Here is a 13,238-nt window from a genome sequence, read left to right as displayed (position 1 = left end):
TGATACACAAAGGCACAGTTGAGACATAGGCATACTGATATATACTGATCTGTACATGCATACTCACACAGATACACATAGCCACACACATGCTTATATATTGTTATATACTGTATACTGCTTATACTGTAATGCTCAGAGTTTTTGCTGACATGGCAATGTTATGTGTATAGAGGCATATTCACCCTATTGCTTTGTCAATGCCCTGTGTGCATCAGAGATTTGGGAGCCACATACAGTATAGGGACAGCAGTTGGCATGGATCTGGACAGGTTTGTGACAGCGTGATACCCTCCCCCCAAGCCCAGCAGCTGATCGCAATGTGAAGCCCTTCACTCGGCAGCACTACTGACCCCCCCCCTCCCCCCAAGCCCAGCAGCTGATCGCGATCTGAAGCCCCGCACTCGGCAGCAGTACACATACACACACATGCATACATGCATACACACACATGCACACATACACACACATGCATGCATGCACATACACATACACACACACAATGCACACACACACACACACACACACACAGGAGACAGGGACCGGAGCAGAAGGGGGGCAGGGACCAGAGCAGAAGGGGGGCAGGGACCAGGGCAGAAGGGAGACAGCGATCGGGGCTTCACACACACACACCCCACCTTCTGTCTGGCAATGACGGCTCTGTAGGGAACCGGCTGCAGACCCATTGGATGGGAGCGGTCACGTGACCGCTCCTCCGCTTCCCCTTACTAACTGACAGCACTTTCCAGTGAACTGGACGGCTACTGCCGTTTTTTCCTGGCGCGCACAATTGGCGACTTCAGCGCTGAGAATTCAAGCACACATGCCGAATACCACACTTTGCCCTTTCCTGCATATGCCGAACCTAGAAACATGGCGAAATTTAAAAAAAACACGCTTCTCGCCAACACATTGGCGGGATGCTGCCGCCTAGCAAATCTCCTGGCGAAAATGTCAAATTTCGCCACTCAAGGAAGCCTCTGTGCATACGGGAAGCAAATTCTGCCGAATACATGCCGAATGGCATGTATTCGGACGACTCTGCATAGGCCCCCTAATGTTTGTGAACTATACTAACTGTGAGCCTATAACAGTATTGGGCTAAAACAAATGTTTATTACTTAATTCACTCATGTTTATCACCATTTAAATAGGTTTCATACAAGGCCTACTTACTGCTATCAATATGTTGTGTGTACTCCTGCATTATATATATATATATATATATATATATATATATATATATATATATATATATATATATTATTGGTTTTAACACTACAGCCCTTCTAAATTTAAAAGAAACATTTTTTGATGGTAAATCACATTTACCAGACAGGTCAATGCAATAGGCCATAAAAGTTTAAGCCTCTATTATGTTAACCTTTATATAAATCACACCAATATAAAAATCCCTCTTTACATATAAGCCCTTAAAAGTTGTAATATACACACACAGACATGTAAAGTTTGGTTTTTCAGACATATTGTAATATATATATATATATATATATATATATATATATATATATATATATATATATAACTATATATATAACTATATATATATATATATATATATATATATATATATATATATATATATATATATATATATATATATATATATATTACAATATGTCTGAAAAACCAAACTTTACATGTCTGTGTGTGTATATTACAACTTTTAAGGGCTTATATGTAAAGAGGGATTTTTATATTGGTGTGACGCTTATTGGTTTGATCTTGCACAAAAACTTCTTCAAGTTTGAGAAGTCATTCTATTTGCAACTGATGGGTACCGCGATGGGGTCCAATATGGCCCCATCGTATGCGAATCTCTATATGGATGCCTACGAGCAAACTCACCTCCTCAACGATGCACCACACTCGGAGTGCATTCTACATTACAACAGATATATAGATGATATCTTCATGCTTTGGAAAGGGACAGAGCAGGATCTGTCGGAGTTTGTGGCACACATCAATGGGATACCATCCACCATCAGGTTCACAGAAAGTCATGACACAAAGGAAATCAACTATTTGGATACAGTGGTCTTTTTGGATGATGGGAAGCTCGGGACACGGGTTTTCCACAAACCAACGGATAGAAACACTCTGCTGGATGCCAGGAGCCATCATCCAGCTACATTGAAAAAGGGTCTTCCATACTCACAAATGCTGAGAGCCAAGCGCATCACTAGTAATCCCTTGGAGGTGGATGCTGCGTTAGAGAAGATGGCGGATCGCTTCAGACAAAGAGGGTATGACAATGGAGAAATAGAACAAGCCCTTATTAAGGCCAGAAACAAGACCAGGGTGGAGCTTTTGACACCGGTCAACAAAACACAGGACATTGATCGTTTTAATGTTGTCTCAACATATAGTACATCCTCAAGGTTGATACAAAACAGTATCAGGGATAACTGGCACATTCTACACTGGCGACACACTTTATTCGAGCTTGGCTAGTCCCACGAATTCGGGTATACCCGGGTGTATTGAGGTTTGTGACTGTTTTCTGCCCGAGTACATTGAGTTATTTTTCAAGCAGGGATTGAAGCATTTTATTCCCGCTGGCTGCAATACTGCACAGTATATATATATACACTGCATTACAATTCATGAATTTATGCCATCTGGTAGACACGCGAAGCATTGCAGCCTATTAAATCCTAATCATCCTCATTTAACAGATCAGCCGCCCATCAGCCAGGCATGAACCCAGGCTGGGAAGGCAAATGCAACGGGGCTTGTCAGAGGTGAGGAGCGGCGCATTCCAGGTATCTGCCAGGTACATACCGGGTATTTGCTCGAATAAAGTGTGTCGGTGCAGTAACTAACGACAAAAAAATTGGAAAGAACTTTCAGCTGCCACCTCTTTTTTGTTATAAGAGAGGGCGTAGCGTGGGGGACATGCTTACTTCAGCAGATCCTGTGGATAAATACTCTACCAGAACGACCTGGCTCAAACAATCACCTGGAGTCTACAAATGCAAGGGTTGTGTTAATTGTCAATACCTTCTGTTAGGTAAAACCTATGCACATCCACACAGTGGTATTCCCATAAAAATCTCGCATTTCTTAAACTGCGAATCATGCTTCGTAGTGTACATTATTAGATGCCCCTGCGGACTGTACTATGTGGGGAAAACAACAAGAATGCTGAAAGAACGAATTGCGATGCACAGGTCCTCCATCAGGAAGGCACTTTTGGAGACCACAGACCAAGATGAGTTGAAACACCAGCCCGTGGCTAGACACTTTAAAACTCTGAAACATAGCCTGGCCACGTTCCGTTGCATGCCGATCGCACAGGCACATGTTCCAAACAGGGGCGGCAATAGGAACAAACTGTTATTGCAAATGGAAGCAAGACTCATATATAATCTGAATACGGTGACCCCAAAGGGTCTTAATGAGGACCTTAATTTGGGATGTTTTCTATAATTGGCCTTTTTTATGATTGGCCTTTCATTTACTGTAGTTCTGCTGTTCCTTACTGCATGCACATGAAACGTACGGTGCGCTGCTGCTGCAGTCATTGTTTGTATTATCTTCCTGCCTGCTGTCTCAGTCTCTCTGTGTGTGACTCTGGGATATAGGGTATTGTAGGGTAGTAGTATGTGTAGATATCAGACACGGCGTGACTAAATTGTTTTTAGTTTTCTTTGTGTAAATATGTATATCCCTCGTGTGTTCACATATCCCTTTCCTTTTGTGTTAGTATGGATGGTTTCTATGTTACACTGTTATGTTTGATGAGCCTTGTCCCATAGGATTGATGCAGTTTATTGATGTGCAGTAAGAGGGTTTTTTTGGCTACATTACCAGTTGTCATTTATGGGAAGCATTACTCCCTTTTTTTTTTTTTTTTTTTTTTTTTTTCATTTTTTTTTCTCTCTCCCCATAGTTTGCTATATCATTATTTCCATTTTTTGGGTTGATTGGTGCTTTGTTGCTGCCTGTATAGACAGCCTAAGGCTGTCCTTCACTCTTTCTGCATGCCCCATTGACTCTAGCTTGGGAATAGCCAGGTACGCCACCTAGTGGTCGTTCTGGCAGGCAGACAAGCTGCAAGACTGACCTTACTATAGGGTAGATACATAGTAGCAGTGAATGAAGGCAGATCAGTGAGGTCATTACCTTCACAGACACCCCCTCCAAGATGGCGACGGCTCATCACACACACCTGGCAGGTGATTTTTGCAGAGATTTGGATTGTAGGTAATGTGAGTCAGGTGTGTTTGTCACATGTGGTGAGGGTATATATATGCTTGTCTATCAGTCTGTCATTGCACCCCCTTGAGAAAGGTCCTATTCCAGGACCGAAACGTCGGATTGGGTGACTTATCTTTTTTATTCAGATGCCCAATACAGTTTTTCATGATTACTGAACCGAGTGCAGTCTTTCTTTACCGGACGAGAGAATGGTAATGTTGTTTTTCTATTATTTGAGACTAGCACCTGTCTATATGAACCAGTACATTGAGTGCAAGCTGTGATGTTGGTTTTTATATATATATATATATATATATATATATATATATATATATATATATATATATACATATACTACAATATACATATACACATTATATATATATATATATATATATATATATATATATATATATATATTTATATTTATGAGAGAGATATATATATATATATACATATACACACGTACTTAAACTGCTGCAGACAGGGAGTTAACCAGACTTTCAAATACACACACAAAATTATGAGGAAAAAAAACATTTTCTTTTGCAGGTGTGTGTGTATTTCATTATATGGCTGTGTAAGCACTATTTTCAGACAGTGGACAATGTTATTTTTCCTCAACCCACAATGATTCTTAATTAAAAGTCTACCAATGTTTTGAGAAACAAGATAAGATTTGCTACATGTTGGTCAGAAAAATGTCTATCACAAACCACAAATGTGAAAGCAATTATTTCTACACATCCAATTGGTGCTTCAAACAAGGAGTACAAGTTGATACTTTTTATGACCTTGAAAAGGAAAGACAGCAAATAGTTAGCAATTGAGCAGTTTCATTCTTATGAGCAAAGAACAGAGACCTGCAGACATCTTTTCTGTTAATCTGCAATGGCTGATGAATTATTAAAGAATATGCATCCGCACAGAGGATACAAATTCATGATAGCAGAAGCGATTTTGTCCGCTTCCGGACACAAAGCCAACACGGGTCAAATCTATGATTTGATTAGAGCCAAGTATCCTTATTACCAAGAACCTGGGCATGCGCGCAATTTTAAATCCTCAGTAAGATTCACTTTATCAACTAATGACTGTTTTGAACGTGTGCAGGATAAGCTACAAGACAGATATGGTTTTTGGAAGATTGCTAAGGAAAAACATTTCACCGTGAAAGAGGCCACACATATTGTGCTTAATGGCATATTTATTCCTAATGCCAATAGCAATGGATCCGCTACTACTGTTCCGTGTGAATCGATACCTGCTGCAATATCTGCACCCTCCATTCCTGAAACCCACATTGTACAAGAACATAACTACTATGATTATGTACCAAGCCTTTCAGCTGAAAATGCATTGGAATGGGTACCCGAAGAAATGAACCTACCTCCGGACCAATTGTTTGAAGAAAGCTGTGGCGATTCCTATGAGCGCTTCATGGAGGAGATGTGTGTCATACAGGATTCAGCGTTTGGGTCAAGCGTGGATGCATATGCCTTGGTTTTCTGGAGCGACCAGTTGCAGGCAGACGAAGTGTTAATTCTACAAGAATGGTAAATATAATAATCGTTATGTGTTGACTCAGCGTTTAAATTTTTTTTTTTTTTTGTAACCACCATTTTCACTTTCAATGCGTGGATACAGCGTAACATTGCAGACTGCATAACATGTAGCGATCACAAACAAATTGTTTCCTATTACAATATAGTAGAACCTGAAAGAGTAGTACACATTGCTGACGGAATAAATATACGTACTTTCCTATCCCTTTAAACATATTAGCAACATGTTACCATAACTCTAACACATACCTGTTTTGTTATCATGCAACAGCTACAAAATAAAAAACCGGGTCCACCACGTATGACGTGGGACCCTTGTCATGGGCCAAGGCGTCCTTAAAAAGGATTACGGATGTAAGTCCCGCCCCCAAGCGACGTGCGAGCGTCTAAGCCTATTGGCTGTGTTGTTTTGTTATAGTTACGGTAACTGCACTGTGTCATGCGTGCGGCTCAGTGTTTGTGGGCGTACACTGGGCGTTAGCCGAATGTTAATTGAGTGGGAGGAGTGTTAGCGTGCGTTTCACGCTGGCTTAACATGACGTCACACGTATTGCATTTGCGCATTGTGTTATCGGCCGTGCTTTCTGTCCAAACACGTCTGTTTAAAAAGAATACAGATGTACTCGTTTGGAACGAATGTAGTTTCGCCTTCATTGTATTTGAAATAAATATTTTATGGTTAATGGTATTTTCAACATGTATTGAACGCACAACGTACGCATTGTTTTGCGCATGCGCTAACACTTAGTCGACCCAAGCGTGAAGTGCGTGCGCACACTAAGATGTGCGCGCACATTTTTTAGTATACAGGCAACGTTCACTTCATATACATAGTTATGCCTGCTACTAATTTAATGAAAGATTACATAATGATGTACACTTGTACTTCTAACATATAAGTGACTGACGTGTGTATGTACACAATCATATAGAGCTGTGTAACGCGTTGTCACGGATACATATATAGTAAGGTGCTATCTTTGACCATCATGTGTTTGCTGTATTTCAGAGATGTCGGGGAAGATACAATCGGATCAATGTATGATTTCAGAAGAGTCTACCTTTATATGAGATGATTGTGAGGAGGAGCCACCGACTACTATACGGAACTAATTTTATATTGCTTGCAGCGCTTATTAACAAACAATTAAAAATGTGATACCCTTATGCCTATATTGCATAAGCACTTAATTAACATAATGATGTTTCAAAAGAGTGCCTCATGAATTTTTCTTGAGTGTTCTTTAATTACTACTAACATTTTATGGCATGGTGTGTTTTATATATAACAACCTTTCCCACTCTGCTAACACATTTGTGTATTCAATTGTGTAATGGAACGTATGTCTGTCGAAACTATGTAACAATAATAATAATAATAATATGAGCATGTTCATGTATAGCGCTGCTAGTTGTACGCAGCGCTTTACAGACACATTTTTACAGGCTCACGTCCCTGGCCCGTGGAGCTTACAATTTAATTTTTGCCGCCTGAGGCACAGGGAGATAAAGTGACTTGACCAAGGTCACAAGGAGCCGACACCGGGAATTGAACCAGGTTCCCCTGCTTCAAACTCAGTGCCAGTCTGTGTCTTTACTCACTGAGCCACTCCTTCTCCCAATGTAAAGAACACTTACAACCAACTAGCCATTTATTGTTAAAAATCTCTTGTTAAATGGGTATGGTGATAAAATGTTTTGGGACTGTAGCAAATAATGTTATTGCCTAGATATTGTGGTCCCCTACAATGCATGATTTTCTGAATATTACATCAACATCATGTAATGAAGTACGTTTCTGTGTATATTTCATTTACCTAACTAACTGTCGTTTACTGTGTTTATTAAACGTTATATAAATAAATAGTACAGTGAATATGATGATATAAGCTACCATAATAAACCTGCTGTTCTCATTTGTCGATGTTATACATGGATCCTACACAAATTGATACAGACACAAACAGTTGTCTTAAAAAGTGTGCCTATGCTAATTTGCACGTGATTGACGTTTATATTTAGAGAATACTTGATAATTATCATCATGATAATGATGAAGTGACGTGAATCACATTCCAAATATATTACCAACATTGCAATTGTGGGAAATTAGAAATGCAACATTACAGTAACATTTGGGACAAAATTGTGGTTTTGTTTACACTTTGCCACTTGTTACATGTAGGTCACATCCACACACGTGTGACTTATACATAAACATGTCTCAAATTTTAATTAATGTTGACTATTAATTTCTAGCATTAATAATCACCTACATTGCTAAATATAAGATGTACTACGCATTGTTGTGATTACAGGCATTCATGCATGGAGTGTTATGATCAGTCAATTGCATCCGTGATGAATGATCTCCCGTAAGTAAACAAATAAGTACAGTTATCCCCTTTTCTCCAAACACCTCTATATTACATTATTGGAATTTATAAGGGAACATACATAAAATGTGATAAAATGGGAGTAATCATTTTCTAATACAATGCACATGAATCCTCAATAGTAGCTAAATGCATGTACATGATACAGAAAGTACATGTATGTTACATATTTTTCTTTAAACCAATATGTTGGGTTTTCACTTAAAATAATTATAGGAAGATTGAGGTAGGCACATCTTATGAGAGATGTCAGCAAATATACATACCATGATCAGTCATACTGGAGATATACCTATAATGCAATGGAACAATATATAAATTGCAAACATTGACATGCCATCTTCAGTACCGTAAGCAACACAGCAAAGTGTGTATTTGGTGTTAAATGTGCAACACCATGTATATTTAATGACATTCAAAATGTAAAGCAGCCTGGTGTACACATCATATGGATGTACATGTTACACTGCACCAATAACATTGTATGTAAGCATACTAGAAGAATGAATGACTATGGGCATACTATGTGTATTGTGTTTGCATAAGGAACAACACAATGCTAAAATATTACTGCTTTGTTACCCCAGTTGTATTCACATACACACAACTAATGTACAATTGAAGAGGGATTATATCACCTGTGCAACAATAACATACCGGTGCCACATCCCTTTGTGCACACAGCAGAGAAAAGAAAGGTGTGCAACCCATATTCATCTGTGTCCTAACAGAAGGTTATATAAAGAAACATTATTGTTAATATAACATAATTAAACTATAAAAGTAGTACTAGGAACATATATTTTTTTACTTACAAGAAAAAAATGAATTGATGAGATTCTGGCGTGTCTGGCCACCACTTGCTGTTTGTTCATTTTCAGCAGCTACATGGGTGGGATGCTCGTCTACCAAAGGCTCAGCTAGGTCTGATTGTACATTGTGCCTGAGTGCAACATTGTGCAAAATGCAACAGGCAAGGATAATATCAGACACTTTTTGAGGCTTGTATAGAAGAGCCCCACCAGTTCTGTCGAGACACCTAAATCTGGTCTTGAGTAGGCCAAATGTCCTCTCTATAACAGATCTTGTAGAGATATGGGCTGCATTGTACCTCTCCTCTGCTTCAGTTTGAGGGTTTAGCACCGGAGTCAAGAGCCACGGCCTAATTCCGTATCCTGAGTCACCTATAATGAATGGAGCACACATAAGCTTACATTAGTGATAAGATTCTACAATGAAAACATTCCTAAAGACAAATGTGTTTTGTGTTACAACATCCAAATCTGTACTCACCCAGCAGCCAACCATGTTCAAAATGTCCCTCTTCGAACGCATGGAAGACTGAAGAGTTCCTCAGGATAGAGGAATCGTGACTGGAACCAGGGAATTTGGGTACCACATGCATTATCCTCATCGTGGCATCACATACCACCTGTACATTGAGTGAATGGTAGTGCTTACGATTGCGGTAAACATGCTCACTCTGACTAGGTGCAATCAAAGCAACATGTGTGCAATCGATTGCACCCAGCACACATGGTATCCCTGCTATATTATAAAAGCCATTCCTGACTTCCAGCCACTCTGTCGCCTCTGTAGGAAAATGAATATAATTCCTAGCGCGTCTATTGAGTGCATAGAGAAACTGGGTAAAGGCCCGCGAGAATGTAGATTGCGAGACCCCGCCCACTATGCCCACAGTTGTCTGGAATGACGCGGAAGCAAGATAATGTAATGAGCACAGCATTTTAACAAGCCCAGGGACTGCACGACCTCTGGCTGTCAAAAAATCTAAATCTCCCCTTATCTCCTCATAAAGAGATAAGATTGCTGCTGAACTCAAACGATAGCAACTTACTATCTCCTCCTCACTCATCCCATCTAACAGGGTTCTCTCCCTGTACACACGCGGACGAGGCACAACTTGTCTCCTCTGTCTTCTCCTCTGATCTCCTGTCCCTCTACCTGTCCCTCGGCCTGTCCCTGTCCCTGTCGTATCTGCGTGCCTGTCCCTGTCACTGTCCCTCGGTCTGTCCCTCCCTTGCCCTATATCATTCTCTTGATCAGCAAGCATGTCATAGAATAGAATGTTCCTCCGTCTCCTAAACAATCGCAACATTTTGAAATGAGAAGCTGTGAATGAGCAGGTAATGGGCGTCCTTTAAATAGGTATGTGATGATGTCAGGTGACATAGTAAAATGCAAGGTGTTACATTAACATAATAAAGTACTTCTGTGCCAAGCTGTGTGCAGTTGATCTTAGAAGTATTTGTTGTGTGTATTCTGCAGGGAATGATGATATTTGCCAATGATGTCACGTGAAGCTTTGTACAAACATTGCTTGAAAATAAATAGTTTAATGTGCAATGCATGTAACACTTCTGAACGCAACAGTCAGTCATGTAATTAGACAAAAAGGCTGAGATTGACGTGGGAAAAGTTTGCTGTAACATGTGTAATTAGCCATGTTATTGTCACATGTTGACAACAATGAATTGTCGTGTGCATATGCATGCATTTCTGCAAATCCTCAAGCCAATGCATGCTGTTTTAAACACAGCTTTTAGACAGAGGCTGGGATGAGATGCAAAGCCATTAAACCCACTCACAGACATGTTTAAACCTTGATGGGTATCATCAGTGTGAGGTTGGTCTTAATGGCTAAGCAGGTTTGAGACTAGACTAGGTAATCACCACTATTATTAAGGTTATGGTGGGTAAAAAAAAGTGACAAAAACCCTCCACAGTAAAGCATAAAGCAACTGTAAATATTACTGTATGTTCATTTGCATTTCTCATAATCCCTTGTTGCAGTGGAAGCGCTGTATGCTGGGCGATGATGGGGAAAGACAGGGTTGCAGACCTGTCTAAGACATGCAAATGAACATACAGTAATATTTACAGTTGCTATATATATATATATATATATATATATATATATATATATATAATATATGTGTGTGTGTGTGTATATATATATATATATATATATATATATATATAGCAAAATGGGGGAAGGGGGAAAGGGAGGGGACCCTCGCATCTGCTTATAATATAGAAAATCTCTATATGGTGTGTACAACGGTGCAATAAGGGGAGAGAGAGAACAACATTGATACTAGGAAACAAAAGCACCCTATTTGACAGCACTCGTATGTGATGATGAAATGATGAATAACTTAATACATAATATTTAATAAATCTCAATTAAAATAAGTATCAAAACATTGAAACCAACAACCAACTGACATTGGTGTTTAATAAGCAAATCCTCCCTTGGGGGGTGAAGACGCCGCACAGCAGCAATAATGGAGAAGGCTGATGGATGACTGAAAAAAGCTTTATTCACACAGAATGTGCAAGCGGATCCTCTTGACGCGTTTCAGCCTGTGGGGCCTTTGTCAAAAGAGTGATCCGCTTGTATTAAAACCATCTATTTATAGGGTGTTTCCAATTGCTACACCTGTTCCGATTTCCCAATAGAATCGTGTAACAGGTGTCCATTAACACACTCCCCATATCATAGACGTTACATAAAACATAGTGATACACCAGAATCATAATAACCTGAGCACCATTACTTATACAATGAATCCTCACATTGTAACCGAATATGTAAAGCAATGTCTAAATGTTCAGGTTATATAAAAAACATGTATATATGCACAATTCATGTCTGGATCAAGCAATGAAATAATAAACATATTGCAATAATGCTATGATATACCCATGGATTTGGATGACGAAAAAATGTATACATGTAAAGGGCAACAATAACAACAAAAGGATATAGCAATTCATAATTCATAATCTATACAAATATTGAAATATTATTTCTGAATTTTAAATTTGTAAACAGTAGAATAAAGCATACAATCTATTGAATGTGTAATCTAAATACATAAATTGATAAGGAGAATGGAGAGGATGAGGAGGGGGAGGGGAGGTGGGGGGGAGAGGGTAAGGGGGGGGGGGATGAAGGAAGGAATGGCACAAAGTAATGAGAGGTATAAGATGAATCAATCATGAAGGAAATATTTCAGTTCCCATTCAACATTTAAACCAAAAGGTTGCAAAGTATTCAATGAGAAAATCCATGACATTTCTTTTTTGTTGAGGCGATTAAGCCTGTCACCTCCTCTTACATGAACAGAGACATGTTCTACACCAAAGAACGAAAAATTCTTTAACCCCCCGAATGGGCATTGTGCAAAATGTTTAGCAACTGTGTGAAAAAGGTCATGTTTATTTATTAATCTAATATGTTCAGAGATTCTAACATATAATGACCTGATAGTCCTACCTACGTATCTATATTTGCAACCACAAGTAATCACATATATAACATGAGTAGTTTGACAATTTATAAAGGTATTGATCCTGTGTCTGCTGTTGGGTAATAATGTACGTATTATTTTGGTGGGAGATGCATATTTGCAGTACTTACAGAAACTACAAGGGAAAAAACCTTTTGGTATATTTCTTATGTTTGATTTTTTAGATTGAAACATGCTTCTAGAGATGGACGTGGCTAGTGTATTGGCCTTTCTGAATGCAAATTTTGGACCCGATCTGGTGTATGATTCCAGGTCAGGGTCCAATTTCAGTATATTCCAGTGTCTAGAGACAATTTGTCTGATTTGTGATGCCTGTTTACTGTATTTTGTGATGAACAGTGGACCGTCAGTAAACTTGGCTTTTTTAAGTTTGTCTCTTTCTTTATTTTGTGTCAATAATTCTTCACGATCCATTGAATCAGCATTCAGAAATGCCATGTCTATATTCTCCTGAGTATATCCTCTAGATAGAAACTTGGAACTCAATACTTTGGAGTGTTCCAAAAATGTTTCTTGGGAGGTACAAAGGCGTTTGTATCGCATGAATTGCCCTTTTGGTATCCCACGGATCAATGTCCTGGGGTGACTACTATCTGCATGTAGGTATGAGTTCCTGGCATGAGGTTTGGTATATATGTCCGTTTGTATACCTGCAGATGGATCACCATGGATAGTCACATCAAGGTAATTTATGGTCTCAATGTTAGTTTCAAAAG

This window comes from Ascaphus truei, chromosome 6 (genome assembly GCF_040206685.1).
Source record: "Ascaphus truei isolate aAscTru1 chromosome 6, aAscTru1.hap1, whole genome shotgun sequence".
NCBI lineage: Eukaryota > Metazoa > Chordata > Amphibia > Anura > Ascaphidae > Ascaphus > Ascaphus truei.
The sequence above is the reverse complement of the archived record's forward strand: the minus strand, read 5'-3'. Positions refer to the sequence as shown.